Source organism: Gopherus evgoodei, chromosome 5, assembly GCF_007399415.2.
Source record: "Gopherus evgoodei ecotype Sinaloan lineage chromosome 5, rGopEvg1_v1.p, whole genome shotgun sequence".
Classification (NCBI taxonomy): Eukaryota; Metazoa; Chordata; order Testudines; family Testudinidae; genus Gopherus; species Gopherus evgoodei.
Genome location: NC_044326.1, coordinates 89899658 through 89920864, shown reverse-complemented (window position 1 = coordinate 89920864; position 21207 = coordinate 89899658). Strand labels below are relative to the sequence as shown.

At 39.9% G+C, this 21207-nt stretch overlaps 1 protein-coding gene across 2 annotated transcripts in view; it reads right to left on the bottom strand.

Annotated features, from left to right (window-relative positions):
* The window catches only part of INPP4B (inositol polyphosphate-4-phosphatase type II B), a 514637-nt gene that overhangs the window by 370734 nt on the left and 122696 nt on the right, over positions 1-21207 (bottom strand). Inside the window, exon 1 of one of the 2 annotated variants that reach the window (XM_030563921.1) lies at positions 4674-4705. The exons of the other annotated variant lie outside the window; for it this stretch is intronic. The gene's annotated coding sequence lies outside the window, so the exon portion shown is untranslated. Of the gene's footprint in view, positions 1-4673; positions 4706-21207 lie in introns of those variants that run through there. 2 annotated transcript variants of the gene reach the window in all.

Genomic DNA, 21207 nt, shown 5'->3' with positions numbered 1-21207 from the left:
CATAACTAAAAGGTGCAACAGTGCAACCATGATTGTATAATGGATCTGGTCCCAAGCCAGAATATTTACTAGTTCTTCTTTCTTTGCCAAACAGAATCAGTCAAAGATTGTCTAAAAAGAACCTATCAAGACACTCATCTACAATACTGAGAATTATGGCTCCACCCTTGAATGCAACCGTTTCTCAAACACTTAGTTTTACACTTAAAACTGGGCAGAATTTTCAGAAGTGACCATTGTTTTTATGAGCCTCTGTTTTTGGGTCAGCTTGAGACACCCAAGTAAGATCAAGCAAGTCCAATAAACAATCATCGTTGATTAGTACCATATTAGCTAAGGAAGGCTTGGTATTTGGATCTACAGTTCAGAGATTTTTCTAGAGACAGTAAATTCAGCTTCTACGTCAAAAAGGACAGGTCTCAATGCCCTATTCTGCACTACAATGCAAGTCATCTTTTTTCACAGGTTTGGCTTGAGAGAGAAGAATGTTAAAGGAAATGGAGTATCCAAGCAAAAAGAAAGGCACCTCAGAATACGGACAGTCTTCTCCCATTGGTGCACGTCTGTCAAACTATTGGCCAGGAAGTCATATTTTCCCATCATTCTACATGTCTTCCAGTGTGGGTTTGCTAAGACTAGGCTGTCTCTCAGTTTCCTGATCATTAAAGTTGCAGTTCTTTTTCAGGCAAAATATCCTTTTAGTGTTCTATCTTTGCTTCCCTTGAAAATCTCTCCTCCATGGAGACGTAAGCCCACAACCAAATTTCTCAGCCATTTTCCCACAGACATATAAAGCAGCCTTAGTGCATGGAAGAATCAGGCCTAAAATGCTAACAAACGTATATGCCAGAGAATGAATTACACTAGCTGGCTAAAGTTTCCTCTATATATCAAGGCAAGGGGAAGAAGATTGAAGTGGAATGGAGAAAAATGGGTGGAGCCACAGTCCAAAGCTAAACTTCCTGTTGACTGTCTTCCTTTCTGAATTACATATGGGAAGAGATATACATTAGTCCACCCAATGGAGTCAGAACCCAGAATTAATAAAAAAAAAATCTCAAAAAATCAACTGCTTTGACATGACTGTTTTAATTTGGATTCTCTCCAATAAAACATATACTAGCAAACTCATTCCATCTGAAATTAAATATAGTAGTTTCCATTGTGGTAGACTTAGGAAGGGCAGGAAGTTCAGCTTCCATTTTGCTTTCTATATTGTACCTTCATGTGTTTATCTGAAATATTTTAAGAGTTCACTGGCATCCCACAATGACTTTACTTCATGCTCTTTGAGCAGGCATATGCTACTATAACCTTTATCTTACCCTTTTGCATTTCATTTTTCTTTAGCTACAGAAACCCAAAACTCTCTTTTTGTGACACTTGATTATTTCAAACATTTGATCACAGATAACAGTAATTAAATTTCACAAAAGTATTTCCAGAACAAAATTATAATATATCCTGTGGTTGTTATTAAAAGGAAGGACTATCATAAAACATTGGCTGAAATGTGATAAAAGTTTATGATCTTCTGAAAATGTCAATGCTTATTTTGTCACAACAGCCAGGAAACATTATTCAGAATTCAGTTCAGGCTTAAACTGATCTTTACTGTCTGGCAATTACATGTCTAAGTCTCAAAAATGTGAAAATATTCCTCAAATGTCTTATACTTTTAACATACCTGATACGGACCTCAGTCAGCAATTCAATACATTTAAGCATATATTATACACCAAAAAAGAGAATTTCAGCTAGTCACAGCCCTGAAAAATCTAATATTTTCTCAGAAATGACAATGACAATTGTTAGGGGCAATATTTCCAAAAAAAGGTGAAGGGATCTGTACACAATAAATATGGATCTGCACATGCAATTACTTGTTTGCAAATGTGCATATGTGCAACATTAGCACCTAATGTTAAAACATTTGACCTTTGTTTATTAAACCACATCACTTATTTTTTTTTTTTAACATTGGCAAATCCTTCAGATTTTGATCAGCAATCCACCTGCAAATTGGAAAGACACAGAGCAGAAACAGCAAACCCTGAAATCCATTTTTAGAAGACTGAGACTTGTTGAATCTCCTTTTGTTTTGTCTGCTAGTAAGAAGAGTGCTGGAATATACTCTCTCTCTCTCTCTCTTTCTCTCAGAAAACAAAAGCCTTTTCAGCTATCAGACACCTCACTTTTTCTTTGACATTTAATCACCTACAAAAAACATTTACTGTCTCGTATACTATTCTGCTATGAATATCATCCCTTAAACTTTTAACATATTATTATACACACCACAGAATTGATCAAAACCACATGACATAAAGGGCACCCAACAATCTAGATTGCAATAAAAATGGCAGCACATTAAAGGAGTACATTGTTAACCCTCAGTTACAATGGAAACCCTGTAAAAGTACTTATGACATTCAATTTAGCACCTAATGAGTTTATCATGATTAATATTATTGCAATAAATATCAAATGAATAAACTGTGACTGGGCCAACCTTTTGAAGTGTTATAGTAGAGATCTATTGCTGAATGAAAATACTGTATACACTGCCTCCAAATGTGCAAGTGTGTGTATGTAATGTTTTAGTTTATTCCTATGTAATGAATAACAATAATGACACACACAGAAGTGTGGGGGGCAGGGAACTGAGAATATACAGTGGACTCTCAGCTGACGCACTACATAAATAAACCTGTGTTTAAGTATGTACCAGTTGAGCATTTGCTCCTCACAAAAGAGAACACCAGTACGATAACTAATGTAACTGGTTGCTATGAACTAGCCTAAATAAATTTGGGACACTATTCAACTAGTATACTTGAAAGAATCTGGTAAAACAATCTGGGATCTAGGGCTACATTCCTGTGTAAGAAGTTTTGCTTCTTTTGGCACAGTAAGGCTAAGGGCTTGGCTATAGTTGCGAGTTACAGCACATTAAAGGAGCACCAGGTGCACTAGCTCACTACTGTCCACATTGGCAACGCACGTAGAGCGCTCTGTCTCCGCAGCTAGAGCGCTCCTCGTACTCCACCTTGGCAAGTAGAATAAGGTTTGATGCGCCCACGCTGGAGCGACCCAGCATCAGTGTGAACGAGGTGTTGCATTATTGCATTCTGATCAGCCTCCGGAAACATCCTATAATCCCCTTAAGTCAAGTGGCCACTCTTGTCATTGTTTTGGATATACCCTTTGAAAGATCTGTTTGACATCTGGCATGCTTATCTGCTCTGAGACAAAGCAACCATTACTATGGAATGCTGTGTGAGAGAGAGGTGGGGGGGAGGAAGAGGGAGGTCTGCAGCTGTCTGAACTTACAAGACAGCATGCTGACACACTCTCAGCCCCTCCAAAACCCAGTCTCTCTCCCCTCAGGTACACACAACACACTCCCTGTCACACTCCACCCCTACCCCACCCCCATTTGAAAAGCACATTGCAGCCACTTGCATGCTAGGATAGGTACCATACTGCACTGTTCTCTGTGGCCATTGCAAGAGCTGCTAATGTGGCCATGCCAGTGCACTGGCAGCTGTCAGTGTGGACAGACTACAGCGCTTTCCCTACTGCACTTCTTGAAGGCTGGTTTAACTCAAAGTGCTCTACATCTGCAAGTGTAGCCATGCCCTAAGTTTCCTGTATCCATGGCCAGTTCAGACAATGCTGTCCAACCTGCAACCACAGTGGATCCTTGTTTACAGGGCCACTGATGTTAGTGCTCACCCTCCACTAGTTCCACATGGTGATTACTAGGTACCTCATACTGGTTGAGAACTCCATGGAGATAACAACAGAAACACCCTGTGAAATCAGAGCATCGCCCCCTCTATGAGAGCCAATGCAGGTTCTCCCATCCTCCTATTTATGAGAAAACCTTCATCTATCAACTCTCTAACTCTCCACAAACACGGCAGTTCTGGACATATTCTTTCCCATCTTCAGGGCCTGTGGGACTCAGCCATTTTCAGTCTCCATGGCACCACAGTTAAGTGAAAAAGGAAAGTGAAAGTCATACCCAATTTTGGGTCTTTCCAATGAGGCCCCCAATCCAATGATTTGACAGGGAGCACCAGCTTTGTTTAAACCCTTACGCAAGCCAAACAAATATTTTATGTTATTTAGTTCATCTAAACATTAATCAACCACCACAGAGTTTGCACTGTTGGGACAACTTTTTGAGGAAATTGAGATAATTGTAACTGTGTGCATAAATTCTTTATTTCTAAGAGCTCTTATGCCCAGTTCTTGTTACTATCATATATCAATTCATAGTGTAATAGACAAGAAGGCCCAAATCCTGAGGGGCACAGACGTCCCTAGTATCTGTACAGAGGGAGTTTAGCACCAGAGTGATCAATGCCGAGAACAGAGTAGTTAACACAGTGAGAAGTGGCTGCTCAGCTGATCTGCCCCCAGAGAGGTAAAAGCAGGTCATGCAAATGAGCCCCTGAGTCTGGGCCGTCCTTAGGCATAGGCAGAATAGGCAAGGGCGTAGGGCCTCACACTGCCTGGGGGCACCACTCTGCAGGCAGCCCAGACAGTGTAGAAGCAGGGCTGCTGGGTCCTAGAGAAAGCTGAATGCAGCACAGTCTGAGGGACGGGATTGGCTGCTGGGGTCTCTGGGAAGGGAGGGGGTGGGGGTTGGGAAAGGAGCTCACCTGTGAGTGTGAGTCTTTCCCCCTCCGGCTGAGGTCAGGTGAGGCAGGCTCTGTGGCTCTGGAACCAGTATCCTTTGTTCGTCTCCCATAACATCCATTCTTCACCCCCCGCCCCACGGAGCACCCCCTCCTTTCTCCCTCCTCCCCAGGAGCACCCCTCTCTCTCTCCTCCCTCCCCTCTGTCAGGGCTAGGTTGGGTGAAGTGCTGAGGGGGAGGCGAGGCTCGCTGGCTGCTTGCTGAGGAATGAAAGTGAAAGTAACTCACTTCCTGGGCAGGCAGCCAGAATTGGAATGTCACACAGGGTTTGGATGGGGTTAGCCAGATGTGTGACAAATCGGGATTGGGGTAGGGTGAGCAGATATCCCTATTTTATAGGGACAGTCCCAATTTTGGGGTCTTTTTCTTATATAGGCTCCTTTTACCCCACCCACCCCCCCACCCCTGTCCTGATTTTACACACTTTCTGTCTGGTCACTCTAGGTGAGGGGTAATTGGTGCCTATATAAGACAAAGCCCCAAATATCGGGACTGGCCCTTAAAATCAGGACATCTGGATCTAGCCACCCTAGCTGGGGAGCGCCTCTCCCCCGGGCTGGCAGCTGCCAGCTATCCATCTCATCCGAGGGGAGCTGCATAGGGCAGGATGAGCTGCTGTGGCTCCATGGGTGCCCTGTCCCTGAGAACAGATGCTGTGCTAACTTCACCATGCTCCATAAGGCTGGTGGTGGTGCCCATTGGCGTGTGATCGGACCTGAGGGTTTGCTGCTGCTGTTGCCACTCCGCACCCCAAGAGGTGGATTTTGGGGTCCTGCAGTTTTCCACCTATCTCCTCCTCTACTGCAGCTGTTGGACCAGCAGGCGGGGGGGTGAGCCAAGCATGAAAGCAGTACTGTGTTGCCATTTAGATTGTCATTTAACAACTTTGTTTGCCAAAAATTCTTGCTAACAATCCTGAATCCAATTTCAATATTTTTTTTAAAAAATCAATATCTTAGCCAAAAACAGATAATTAAGTTGTTGACAATTATTAGTGACAGGTTTGGTTTGAGGCAGGGAGTGGGCCAGTTTTCATCAGAGAAACAAAAAATGTTGACTGACTTTCCTATAGCCTGTTACTCCTGATAAGAGCCCTTCAACAACTGTAATATGCTCATCTCCTTACTAGTGTATAAAGCAGGGGTCGGCAACCTACGGCACATGTGTCAAAGGTGGCAGGTGAGCTGATTTTTGATGGTATGCAGCAGCAGGCTGAGCGGCTCAGCCCATCACTGCTCTGGGGTTCCGGCTGCTGCCCTATTGCCAGCTGGGATACCAGCCATCGGCCCCACTCAGCACCTGCTGCTGGCCTGGGGACCCCCAAGGAACCCCAGGCTGGCAGTGGGCTGAGCAGGCCAGCTGAACCACTCAACCTGCTGTCAGCCTGGGGTTCCATTCACTCAGCCGGCAGCGGGCTGAGTGGGCAGGTGGCGGGCTGAGCAGGGTCGATGGGGGGTTGAGTGGCTCAGTCTGCTGCCAGTCTGGGGTGCCAGCAGCACTCAGCCTACTGCTACTCCAGGGTTCCGGCTGCCGGCCCCTTGCCAGTCAGGAGCTCAGCCGCCAGCCCCACTCTGCCTCCTGCCAGCCTGGGTGAGCAGAATCCCAGGCTGGTAGCGGGCTGAGGGGGGATTGGCGGCCGGGATCCTGGCTGGCAGGAGTTGGTGGTCAGAACCCCAGACCAGCAGCAGGCTGAGCAGGGCCTGGGATCCTTATCTACGGTTCCAGCCACCAGCCCGCTGCCGGTTTGGGGTTTCATTTACTCAGCTGGCAGTGGCCTGAGCAGGACAGGTGGCCAAGACCTCAGATAATAACAATAGTTTATTTATATAATGTAGACATAGAGAGAAACCTTCTACAAACATTAAAATGTATTACTGGCACGAGAAACCTTAAATTACAGTGAACTTGGCACACCACTTCTGAAAGGTTGCCAACCCGACCCCTGGTATAGAGTGACCATATGTTGTACTAAGATTCTCCTGCTTTTTTTTTTCCCTGTGAGTCAGTATAACTTTTGCCAGCCCAGAAGTTGGGCAGCCAATGTTTTACGTTTTCACAATGTTTTCTCCAACTTTCATAAAGTAAATACATAGTTAATATGAGTTAAAAAGGCCAGGGACACTTCTTTGTGAAGAATCTGTACAGCAGATCATGCCCATAGACAATCCAGAAAAGAAATTTGAGGTTGAATTTTTTAATGTTGTGATGGATAAAGCACTATCTGCTGTTGATGAAAGGTGTAATACCTTGCAAGTACACCATGAACAGTTTGGATTTTTGTATGACATAACTAAATTCAACGAAATAGGAAAACAAGAGCAACTAATGACAAAGTGCAAGAACCTAGAGAGCCTCCTGAAGCACGGTGATAGTTTTGATTTAAATGGACTTGAACTGTACGAAGAATTGAGTACACTGTCATCAATGTTGCCACATGCAAAATTGGTGATGGACATTGTACAGTTTATTCATACCCGCAAACTTGTTGACATATATCCTAATGTGTACATTGCCACTCGTATTCTACTGACAATTCCTTTAACAGTAGCGTCAGGAGAACAGAGTTTCTCAAAACTAAAGCTCATTAAAAACTATCTCCGCTCTACAATGAGTCAGGAACGCTTAACTGGTCTTGCTATTCTTGCAGTCGAACAAGACATGACTTTGTCTTTGTCATACGATGACATTATTACTGATTTTGCAGCCAAAAAAGCCAGAACGATTGCTTTTAATTAAAAACAAACCTTTGTTTCAATACCTCTTCATATAAATTTCCAATAAAATTTTGATAAATTAATAAAAAATTTGCATCATTCTGTCATCAGAATTTTTTCTATAGTGCTGCTTCTTTAGTGCTAGTCCATCAGCATTACAGTGTGCTTAATTAAGTTAAACTGGTTTTAATAATGTGAATGTGGCAAGTTTTCCAATACTGTAAGCTTATGTTTGTGTTGCTAAGAGCAGATCAGGCACAGGGGCACCAGTTTAATAATCTCGCCTAGGGCACCATAAATCCTAAGGCCGGCCCTGCCCTGAGTCCTGCCCTGTGGACTTGTCTTCTAAGGATTCTCACTCTTCTCACTCAAACAGGGGCTCGCTGTAGATTACATCATAACCCTGGAACTGCTGTCACCTTCATAGAGTGACCTACATCAGGGCAAGGAATAAAGGAGAAAGAGGGGAAAGAAGACGCTAAAGCTAAGCACTTTTAGCATACCAGAAAGTTGGAGAAAGAGAGAAGGATGATTTGCTCAATATTAACTAATTTATACTATTTACATAATTTAAATAAAAAAGAAAAAGAACATCAGGCATAAGCATGTGAAGCTACATGTGAAGAGATTATCAAAGAATGTGGAACCAAAGAATGTGAAGAACAGAAGAGAGAGAAAATAAAATAAATTTTAAATGGATACAATATTTAAACCTTAAGACATTAATAAAGGAATCCTTTGTACAACAGTGAATTATACAGAGCAAAAACAAATGATGAAAAGTTCTGTTTTAACCTGTCATTAGCTAAATTGGCAAGGCTATGTATTCCCTAGTCTACAATCTCTCCAGTATTATTGAGGCTATATTTAAGGTCAACAAACTGAAGAAGGAAACCTAAATTTGGAATTTTAAAGTATCTTTTTTGAAGTTTGTAGCTATAATCAATCTAGTTTGAGGATTCCATTTGCTTGTCTTTTCTGAGGAAAGGTAAAATCAGCTGTATTAATTTCACCTATAATCTCTCACAACCATGGTCACTGATGCATATGATCACTCATCAGAGAAAAACTACTGAGAAAATTGTCATGATCATATCCAATGTAATATTAAAGAGAGGTGCAGCTAATCTTCCAATAATCTCTTGTACCAGTTCTAAAATGACTTACACTGAGCAATTTCTTAAGACAAATCTGAAGTCTAACCCAAGTGAATAGTATGGAATATTAAATAACAATATTACATTAAGAAATTTTTACTTTCTGTATGAAAAATTATTTTGATTTTCATGGCTATAGGCTCTTGTGCGCTGTTTTTATTGAGTGTTGAGCTAATTTCCCTATGAAACAATTAAAGAATAGGAAAAAAACCACTGAAGTGTCTCACAGAGCATCAATAAAACTAGAATTTTCCCCACACTTCTGAAAGCAGGGAAGTCACTTTCAGATAAAATAAAATGTGTGCTCATAAAAAGCTCAGTTTTTTAAATTATTCTGTACAGTGTAAATTCCCATATTACAAAATGAGCAACACTGACTGCAAAATGCAGAAGTGGGACTTTTATTTGTGGTAATTAAATTTTACAAAAATTATTTTTCTACTAAGATATTTCACATTTTCTACAAAAAACGTTCAAAATTTACATTAATGATGTAGAATGATTTTACTAGGCCTATAGTGAGTTGCTACTACCTTTCTTAATATATACTATTCAAAACATATTTTGCCTGTACTTGCTAATTAGATTGTAATATCCACATTCAAATACATAAATCCCTAGAGAAAATAAAGTGTTACTGTTACCATTTCAAAACTTCCTAAATTAGTTAAATAATAATAAATGTTATTTCTAATTAAGTTTAGCAGTATACTTTGACTTTACCTACTTTTTGTTTAGCTGTGCTATAACACTTATTACTGTATCATTCCTTAATCATGGTTTTGTAAATATAGGTTTTATGGTTTTAATGCAATGAAGATATATAAAACACCAAAATATTGTCACATAGTTATTCCTTTCAGGCATTACAGTCCATGATATGTTCAGGCAGATCTGATTCTCCAAGTTCTCCCTGCCCCAGAGTCCAATGAGCACCTGGTGGGTGCATGGTGTTAATAGATAGCTTGCAGGACTAGATCCTCAGGTCATAGGCTGAAAATTCAAACCTACACTTACACCTTTGATAGTTCGTGTGCCATTTTACTTAGTTTACAAAATATATTTTAAATTTATGAATAATTATTTCTAAAAATGTTAAGCATCAATATCTTAAACAAAGCTAATGTGCCTATTAGTATTTATGCAGCCCTTTGACAGTGTACAGAACAAAATAAAGTACTGTTATTAAAAGGAACATTGGCTGAAATGTGATAAAAGTTTATGATCTTCTGGAAGTATTGTTATTGCATTCAGCTAATGCACACATCTCATTTTTCTATCCTCTTCTACAGGTTGTAAACAGGAAGGAAACAGAATAGAGACTACCTCCCATAAGAATACAATCTCAATGTATTCCAACACTACTGTATTCTAATGAACACCTAAGTCTTCAAGACTAAAGTGACTAGAGATGTGTGAAGACATACAAGAACTAATCATTGCACCTCCAGTACACATAATGCAATTTCCATTTTTAAATCGGATTTTTCTGATAAAATGCTTTTGAGGAGAAAACCTAGCCAAATATAGCTTTAATTCATACACATTATAGCTCAAAAGATATCTCATCATGGAATAGGGATTATAAATTCTAATTCTATAGTATAAGACAATATATTCATGTAATGTTTAAGAAAAGTTTTGCAAATGAGTTCCAACAGTTCATGGATTAGGGAACCAATTTATTGAGTTCCAGGGGGTTCTGTATAGATTATTTAGGTTAATCTTTCCATCTACCCAATGGGATTTAGTGCTCAGTCTAGAAGAAACCATCAGAGATGCTTAGTTTTGCAGTTCTCAAACTATGGATTTGTGTCTCCAGAGATAACATGCTTGTTACCTGCAGAAATATTTTAAATAAATAAATAATTAAATATATAGAGTTGAGAAATAACAGACCTCAACCCTATTGTCCCGCTGCAAATTTGTGTACACAGAGTCAATCCCTTACCTCTCTCTAAAAGTGCAAAGTTTCAAAAAGTTCAACAAATAGAAGATTGGAGGGGGTGGAATAGATCTGGACAAGGAGAAGAAGTCTGGAGATAAATGTGAGAAGGAAGGGACAGGAAGTGGAAACAAAAGTGAAAGTGTTTGAGCAGCATATTCCAGAAGTCTTGAGGTCTTTCTGCATGTAGCCTTCATTGATTTGAGATCTACCATACCATTCTCTCACTAGAATGGAAAACCTATAATGGCAGCAGGCTGTAAAAGAGACCCAGTTTGGAAATATTTTAATGAAGTTTCTCAACCTGTGGGTAAGACAGGCATGCGTGCAAAATGCAAACAGTGCAACAAAGAAATGCAAGGCTTGGTTGCCCAAATGAAACAACATCATGAGAAGTGTTCCTTCTCAGGAGGAAGCTGCATGGAAGATGATGAAAGGAACATGTCTGAACATGCAGCATCTTCAGGTTGGTAAACTTTTTTATTTCATACTTCTTTCTGAAGGACTTTCTGACTTCCTTTTGGACTATTCTTGAATTCTCATATTTGAGCAAAAAATATAGCTGTTACTGTATGGTACTCTCATTTTAGATGCAGTTGTGATAAAAAATTAATAGCTGAAATTGGCAGATCTTCCTTTTACAATTTCACCTTTAAAATAGTACTGAGCATCAGTGAATGCAATGAGTAATACTAAATGAGCAGTATGGCAATAATTAAATAACTGCATTGATTTATTTTGTTTAAGAGAATCCATCCTCAACATGCAGCATTCTAAAGACTATCCACCTTCAAGATCACCATCATTTTCTATAGTTTCAGAGTTATCTGTCAACGATAGTGTTTCAGTCACATCATGTATGTCACCTGTAGCAAAAAGAAAAAAAAAAGCCATCATCCAGAAACAACCATAGATAAGTTTGTGATAAGAACTAGCCAATTACAAAAAGAGGTAATTGATGAAAAAATTGCCTGGTTTGTTTATGCAACAAACTCTCCTTTCCGTATGATTAAGTACCCACACTTCACTTCATTAACATGGTTCCGTCATTAAGAACAGGATACAGTCCACCAAACAGAGCAGATGTTGCGGGCAATTTGCTGGATAAAGTGTATGAAAGAGAAATTGAGTAGGGTGCAAAAGGTCTAGAGAGTAAAATTGTTAATCTGAGTCTTGATGGGTGGAGCAATTTCCAATGATCCTGTTGTACGTGCCTGTGCAACAACAGAGGACAGGAATGTCTTCCTGACAGAAACAATTGATACATCAGAAAATGCACACACAGCAGAATACTTACAAGAAGTAGCAATAGAAGCTATAACAAACTGTGAAAAAAATTCAAATGTCTAGTACGCAGCTTGGTCACAGACAATGCTGCAAATGTATCCAAGATGCGAAGTAAGTATTTGGAAGAGAGTCTCAAACCAACAACATATGGTTGCAGTGCTTTTTTATGCACCTCCTAGCCAAAGACTTCAGTGTTCCAGAAATAAATGCTAATATGGTTGAAATTGCAAAGTACTTCCATAACAACCACTTTGCAGCAGCTGCTCTGAAAAAAGTGGGAGGAACCAAGCTAACTCTCCCACAAGACGTGCGATGGAACTCAGGAGTGGACTGTTTTCAGCACTATATCAAGAACTGGCCTAATCTGATGACAGTTTGTGAACAAAATTGTGAAAAAAAAATAGATGGCACTGTCATAGCCAAAGTTTTCAACATTGGGCTTAAGTGAAATGTTGAACACACGCTGAGTACCCTGAAGCCTATTTCTGTAGCTTTGAACAAAATGCAGGGAAATAGCTGTTTTATGGCTGACACTGTTGGAATTTGGAAGGAACTGAATGAGATCTTAAAAATGATCTTATGCAATGACAGAGATAAATTACAAGCATTAAAAAATGAATGGGACAAGCACTATCTCCAGTTCATTGTCTTGCAAATATTCTCAATACTCGGTACCAGGGTCAAACCTTAACTGCTGAAGAAGAGGAGTTGACTATGACACAGACATCCAGCAATCATCCCTCCATAATGCCAACTATAATAAACTACAGAGCTAAGGGTGAACCATTCAAGAAATATTTGTTTGCTGATGATGTTTTAAAGGAAGTCACACCAATGAACTGGTGGAAGTCACTTAAGCACTTGCATTCAGAGACTGTTGAAGTGATAATCTCATTTTTAACAGCAGTAGCTTCTACTGTGGGTGTAAAAAGAATATTTTCTTCCTTTGGACTAATTTATTCCAAATTGAGAAATCGCTTGGGACCTGAAAAGGCAGGAAAGCTTGTTTTTCTTTTCCAGATTATAAACAAACAGGAAAACGAAGGTGAAGATGACTATGTTAGCTGCAGAAGCCAATATTTTAAGTTTCTCATGTTGACTTGGCTCACATAGTTGATTTAATTTTTTTAATATTTCATTTAACTATTTTAGTTAACAATTTTAACAAAAACAAGTCTGATTTTAAAAAACTTGAATGTTTAATTAAATTCAAAAATTAAAATGCTTATTTTGTTAAAATATTATAAATTTGCTGTTGAAGAAAAAAATCCAGAATACATAACATTGTTTCAGTTAAATAAAACAGTTTAAATGTCTGTCTGGTGATGTTCTCCTCCAAATACAGTATGGAAAGAAAATCTTCCAAATATTAATGATTAACTTGCTGAATTGGAGATAGCGCATCTTCCAATAACTTCATAAATATCTGATTCAATTACCTTTAGTAAATGAAATAACCAACCAGCCAATCATTCATTTTCTGATATAGCTGTAAAACTAATCTAAAAATTTTCAAAATAAATGTATAATGTGTACCTTCTAAAAATGAAACCTACATCTATCTCTGAATTGTGAGGAACATGTATTAAGGTTATAACAACCAACTAGAATGCACTTTTATACAGAAATCCATGATTAAATCGACTCTTCCTGACTAAGTGATTTAAATCAAATCCACCCTGCATACGTTACCCAAAAATTTATGTTGGTGTTTCTCTAAGGTTACATTATGTCTGGCCCTGGCATGGCTGTACGCAGTAGAAGGTCCAAGAATTCTCCCCCATGTTTGCAATTTCCACATAGCAGCCTGGCACAATTGCAGCTTTGGCCTGGTCTACACTACAGGCAGCGTACATAGACCTAACTATGTAAGTGTCTACACTAGAATGGTGCTTCCACCGGTAAGTTGCCCACTACCTTGACGTAATAACTCCACCTCTGCAAGAGGCATAGAGCTTAGGTCAATGTAATTAGGGCGACGTAGTGTCTGTGTAGACACTGTGTTACTGACATCACCTGGTGGCTATCACCCCCAATACTAGCCTGGAGCCCTGCCTGCCACCTTCCAGTGAGGTGGAGGTCAGGGAGATAGCCACAGCCCCGCTGCTATCTGGGCTCTCTTTGCCCCCCCAACCCTGATCCCTCTTCAGAAGATTGCAGCGAGGCTCCTGGCTGTCAGCCCCAGTGTGGGTCGCGCAGCAGGAGCCCCTCCCACCCCCCGGGCTGACAGCCCAAAGCTGTGAACCCGGCCTTGGGCTAAATTTCACATCAGGAAATGTACCAGCAGTGAGATTGACTTTCTGTCAGTTTCATAGCTGCTATAATTTCACATTTAGTCTCCAGCTCTGGCTGTCAGCCCCAGAGCGGGAGGCTCCAGTTGTGAGCCCCTGCATAGGGTTGAGAGCTGTGGCTTTCTGCCCTGGGGTGGGGGTGGGCTCCAGCTGTGAGCCCCAGGCAGGCTGACAGCTGGCATGGGAGAGAAAATGTGAAATAATAGCACCATGAAAAGGAACAGGGAACCAGTGGAGGGACAGCTCTCCCCATACACCAGCCATAGAGCTGACTAGCTATGCAGATAGTACTCACTATCTTTCCTAAGGGGTGGTGCAGTATATATGCATCTTCTCAGTGCTGAGGAACAGAAGGAGGCAGCATACTGAGACTCTGTGATGCATGCGGAAAGCCTCCTGGAGCTGTCCCTGGACAGAAACTGCTCAACACTGCCCTCACTTATGCCTGAGTCTTAATGACACAATCTGCTCCATAGTCTTTATGTACATTTCAAAGCTCAAACAAAAATTACTTAGTGACACAAGATAATTAGTTCATAGTTTCCTTTATTAGCTAGTATTCATTAACTATTCCAATCATATGGGATAGTTACAATAAATGTTTAAAGCAAGTTGTAAATCATCTTACCTTGCCCTTTCTGAAGGTAAGAAGAAAAATTAGCTCACTAATATAAAACACAGTAGATTTTGTGAAATGCCACAAAGTTAATCAAGATAACACACACTGAACATGCAAGATTAAGTCATCAGTTTAAAAATATGACAGCTGGAAGCTAAAGTGTTTTACATCCAAACTGTTTTATCACTGCTGACTAAGGCTGGTAACCCATAGTTTGGACATATTCTGACAGTTTTTGTGACAGGCTGCATGACTTCATGACACTGTTTGCAGTTAAACAACTGGAACAGTGATGTACAACACTATAACATTACTACCAGACAACAGTACCACTCTAAGGACTTGATTCACAAGTGGGACTTAGGTGTTTAACTGACCTTTCAGGAGGCCAAGTCCAACATTTAAGCACCACTGGCATTCACAATCCCCCTACTCAGCTGCTGTCTAACCCTGTAGGCTCCCAAGTTTCAACCAATAAAGTTCTCAAAGCACCAACATTTCAGTGGCTGGGCATGTCCAAAACCACCTAATTCCTGACTCCACCAATCTGCTTGACACATAACTCATGCCTAAGCCCTTAACTAGGCACCCTCCCACTATTTCACCTGCAGAGCCCAATCTAAGAGGCATGCTCTGAGTATGCCTAACCTGCACAAAAGATGATAATAGGGGTGCCCCATTCCAGGTCTACCGCCTCCCAGGTGAGTGCCCTAATCACAAGACTATTGCATATTCTGGATCAAGTCTCTCTCTAGCTCTCCCATTGAAATTGTTCCACTTTGCATTAAATACTTAAGTATTCCTTGGGCCAGACAGAGAGTGGTGATAACTCTATAGCCCAATGGTTATGGCACTCACCTACACGTACAAACTTAGGCCAAAAATCAGAAAAGCACTTAAGCACTGTGTCTTCTAGCTGTATTTCCTCTCAGTAAGATTTCCTCTCAGTAAGATTATCTTCTATTTACTGTTTACCACTATTTGGTGCTAGTATTTTGATGCATTATTAATCAGGGAGTGTGTGATCCTCAATGCCAACTGCAAGGGAGCTACAAGAATATCCTGATCCTTCTATGTACACGCCAGTTCATCAAATAATATCATGTGAGGGCTTAAATGAAATCAAAGTCACACTGGGCATTAATATAGTTGTGATATGTCTGTACAGATACTATATAAGGAGTTACATATGTAAATTGAGTGAAAATGTATTCCTAAAGTTTGTAACAAGGAAGAGGTGACAAACAGGTGTTCTGTCAAACAAAATATGTTTAATTCACCTGTCTCTCCATCAGCCAATAAATTAGGCATTGTAAGCCAACACAAAGGAAGTCTTATTTACATATGAACTCAATCTGGGGGGAAGGGGAAGAGAGTAAACACACCAGAGAATAAGGTACAGAGAATTATCCTGACTCTGGGTACAAACAATGAACTTTGGGGGATATAAGGAGAAGGCAAGAAAGATTCCCCATTCCCCAGCACCATTCCCCATTACTCAGGCAATGCGATGACATTCACGCAAACAGGATCTCAACCAGGCTTGGTTGAAGTGCTGCAAAGGACATTTGGGGTGAGATAAATATGTTTAGATAGAAGGTTAACCTGTTAAATTTAGTCTCTAGAAATCATGTTATGATTTTATTTTCTAAGTAACACTTCTGTTCCCATTGTCCCCTCTCATTTTCTCTTGAGTCTTTGATGATAAACTTACTGTTTTTCACTCTAAATATATCTTGGTGCTGTGGTATTATACAAAGAGCTGATCCTGAGTTGAAACAAACAACATGGTGTGTACTCTGTTCCCTGGTATTTCTGTGAGTGTTCAGTAGATAAGGGGCTGGGCACTACAGGAGAACAGTTCAAAGGGGCTCAGGGACCGGGGTCCACTTATTGTTAATCAGCAAGGCAAAATATGGGCTTGCATAGCCCACAGGAGAGTGGCTGGGTGGCTAGCAGGCTGGTGATGTGAAGAAAGTGACCCCCAGTTCAGCACAAGCAAGTCTCCTTCTGGCTAGAGGCAGGGATATAACAAGGTGACTCCTGGCCCTGGGTTACCCAAGAACTTGCAGCTTAAGTAATTTTTTGTATTTTTAACCATTTTTAAAATGTATAAATAAAAATTAAGAAAAAACTTGTTGACTTGTGATTATTAGTTGCATAGACAACATGCCTGTGGCACTTAAACACTGTATATATGAACCTCACATAATTAAGTTACCTTTATCTGTTAAGCCATAATGTTGCTTAGAGGCTTTAAAGTATATTTGTTTTCTCTTTCTGTATCTCTTTCAAGCCCACACCTGAAACAAATCACATAGCTATCATTGAAAAAGCCCCAAATTCGGGTGATCTATTACCATGTTCCAAATGAGCACAGACTTGCAATTGGTGCTCCACTGAAAAGCAGTTACATAGTGACACTCATTAAGGACTAAATATGTCACCTCCAATGTCCAGTGAGAGTTGATGGGCTAATTGTTGGGAAATACCTGGAGTCAGGGCAAGGTCAAAGAAAACACTTTCCTACCAGGGCAGGTTGAGGCTACAGAGCTACCCCACAGATACTAAAGTCTGGAATAGACTTAAGTGATCTTTAGTGCATTTTTCCCTCTCAAGGAGGATTCACAGCTGCCCATTGCCCCATCCATGTCCTGCTTCCACTCATCCCTTGTCGCCAGTTAAAACACTGCCACTTGAGGATAAATTCACAAGGGGGACTTAGGTGTAGCAATGCCTAACATTTAGGTGCCCAGCTATCTATTGGAATTCACAACTGCGAGTTAGGTGCCTGTTCAAATTACCAGATGCAGCATGTAGCACTCCGCCTCACAAATACACAATGTACAGAGAAATTATATTATCAAGCATATTATATTATATATGTTATATTGATTTTTTTTCAGTTTTTCTCTGTGCATGTGTAGTAGTATGATAAAGTCTCTCAAAAGTAGTGCTGAACTATCTTTAAACTTTAGAGAGGACTAATAATTAAAACGGTCAATGAAGGGAAAGATATATGTTCCAAGAAGATGGATAAAGTTCTGATACAACTTCATCAATCAACCTCATTTATGTAGGTCCAGGAACCCACTGGTTTGGAAGAGAGAATTTAGTTTGTGAACTCTTCAGGGCATGGCCCATGTTTTCTTGTGAATTTGTAAAGTACACAGCACAAAGGGATCTCAATCCTAACAACGGGCTCTTTTCCTAAAACAGAGCACCTTACCTCAGTCCACTACAATCCATGCAGGATATTGCAGTCTAACAGATCCTGTGCATATTGAGACATCTGCATTAGTCACCAATGCACAGCAAAACAGTAAGCAATGACAACTTTAATAACTTTTAATATAAGCTAAATTTTGTTAAGCTGTCAATAAGCACTGGTTCTCACTGAGAACTAGATACATTAGAAGTAGAAAATCAAGGGTGAGATTATCTTTAAGGCACAGCACAGAACTTGCAGCTCATGGGGCAGGGGGCTATGGTGATTTTATGCCTCCTGATGCTGAGCTCCTCTGGAGGCTGGAGGGGTACACAGTGTACTTTAGAGAGCCCGGGGGGCCTGGCTAAAATTGTGGCAGCCTTCTTAGGGCTACCCTATGGGCCACGGCACTGCCCACAATCTCACTGCCCACTGTGATGTTGCCCTCAACACAATCTCAGCACATTGTGATGCTGACCTATCCCTGACTCAGCATGCACCCTACCTCAGCACTTAAGTGTGGGGGTTGGGAAGAGAGGAAGGTCCTTGGAAAGCACCCTGATGGGGTGTCTCACTTCCTGCACTGGGGATACCCTGCTCCACCTGGATACAGGGATTTTAGGGCTCCTTCAAGCTGCTCCAGCCCTTTTACTGGGCATAATGGGACCAGAACGGATATGAGGCTCTCATCCCAGAAACATGTTAAATTTTCACTACACTAATATTCAAAAACAACACAGTTGATCTGCTACAAATTTGGAAGGCAAAAGTAGATTCTTTCCTGACATTTATACATAAGCACAGAAAGGACACTGGAGGGGAGGTATGTTTGAGGAAGGCAGAAGTGGGTCAAAATTAACATTCAAAATGGAAGAGTCTTGCAACCTTAATTATGTAGTCACTACCCAGTGACTCCAAAACAGAGTGATGTTAATATGACAGCAGGTTTTGCTATGCTTGCCAAGTCACATCCAAGTGCGTAACAATTGCTACACATACAAATCCAGTCTTTCACACACAAAAAATCCTTCAAAAAGTTTTGTATAACTAATCTGTGATCACTGTTTAAAAAGAAAAATCTTTCTTCTACCACACACCACTCTTATCCTTTATAATTTTTTCTTTTTGTATGTAAAACTTTCATAAAGCAAGAATCCATAAAAAAATTAAATTTCCCAGTCTGTATCCCTTCTGTTGATTAATAACAGAGTACTGTCTAAAATAAAGCCATTTTAATCATTTTTCAGGGTTACTGTATCTTCTTGTGGCCTTTAAAAATGATAAAGTTTGCAATAAAGAAGTTTCAAAATTGCAGCTATGACTGTGATAGAAATTGAGTAGGATATATTAAAGGTCTGTTTCAGGCAACAATTATATACAAAGCAAAAATTATTTTCACAGTCTTGTTACATTATAAAACTTATCTAAGTTTATTTGCATAAGAAAACATTTTAATATATTTACATCTACTGGGTGTTTTTGGCACCCATCACCATAGTATCTGAGCAGAACAACAGTATACATGCGGTATGCATATCATCAGCTGGTGTAAATCAGTACATCTCCATTTAAACCTAAGAATCTGGCACATAGAACTTACATGAAGTTAAAACTCTTGTACATTTCTTAAACTTTTAACCTTTCAACAAGCCTCCTTACAGCCAATATAAAAGCAGAACGCCTGTTGTAATTAACCATAGTAAAGATGCCCCAAAAAAGGTGCATTATTTCTTATGCTTAGGTACGTTAGGTTAAATTCTCATTGTTCAAAATATGAGGAAGCATAGAGATGGATTTCCATCTTCAGCATTTCTTCTAAACCATTGTTTTCTTCCCAGTGGAGATACTATCTCTCAACTACAATTTCATGCATACTGTTATCAAAAGAATAATTTATTTAAAGTAACTGGCACACTCACTAGTTCCCCTTCAGCAACTATGGAGAAATAATTCTATATAAAAATGTTATTCTTGCTTTCTATTATTTACATTACTGTAACATCCCAAGGGATTATTTCCTTAGCAGACACATTCAGTTACTGTGCTTGTTGCATAGCCACAAACATCACATGCCTCTTCAAGTGCCAAAAGCCCTCTCTTCCCCCTACCCACTGCCAAAACTCCAACTTACCCGACGTCTGTGATGCAGTTATACGTCATTCACACAAAGAAACAGCAGCTTACAGAATACTGAAACAGTAGCTAAACTGTATTTTATATCAAGATAAATCAAATGGGCTGCTCTACTGACTGTATTATCTATTTCATATTTAAATATTTTAAAAACCTTCAACATTAAAGTGTAAAGACATTAGAATGCCATAAATCAAGACACTCAGCTGCAGAATTTAGATCCAGGTTCCACAGGGTACCAGGGCATTTAGGATACAGGGTTAACTCACTGAGATGACTGGCCCAGATGATCCCTCAGAGCTATAGTTTCAGGCTATCGGTAGCCAGAAAGACAACACACTGATTTACATTCAGCTCACATTTTCATGGTTCTCTCTCATCCATTAGAACTAGAAATGTATTTTTCTACAAATTAAAGCTTAGATTCAGGAACTGAATTTTGCAGCCAGGGATGAGTGACGGGTGCATTCCTTAAATTGCAACAGAGCATACAGAGCCCTGAATGTAAGGCATACATACAAGGGGCAGACACAAAGCTGAAGTGAGAACTTTAATTCTCAATTTCTTTTCTTTCTTGCTATTAAAATTTCAATTTATCATTGTAAAGGCATAGGTTTTTTTGTATTTAGATATTATAGGGTTTTAAAGATTTACATTTCAAGTACTATAATTATTAAAAATATTAATAAAGTAGCCTATTAAAACAGGACCTCAATCAAGTCTCTGCCACTCTTTCAACAGTTTTATCAAACTCTTGAGGGCTAGTAGAGTTTAAAAAAATAAAGTTATATGCTCTCAACAAATGTCTTGTTGTGCACGACTGGAATAGCAACAACCTCCGTGTTCCAATCACAGCTGTCAGCAGTTACTGCATGCAATGCAGTCAACGGCTTCCGTGGCATTTGAGGGTCTGCAAAAACACTTCTTAATCCTGATTGCTGTGAGATGTCATTGTATATCCAAAAAACATCTGCCTCACAGCTAGCTGATCAGACATAAGCTTTTATTTTGGTGTCAAGTGATGTGAGCTTGCAATCTGCTTTCAACTTTACCTGTTTTAATTCAGGAAATAATTACGGTATTAGCATTATAAATTGCAAAAACATTTGCATAAAATAACAATTAACTTTAACAAAATAGATA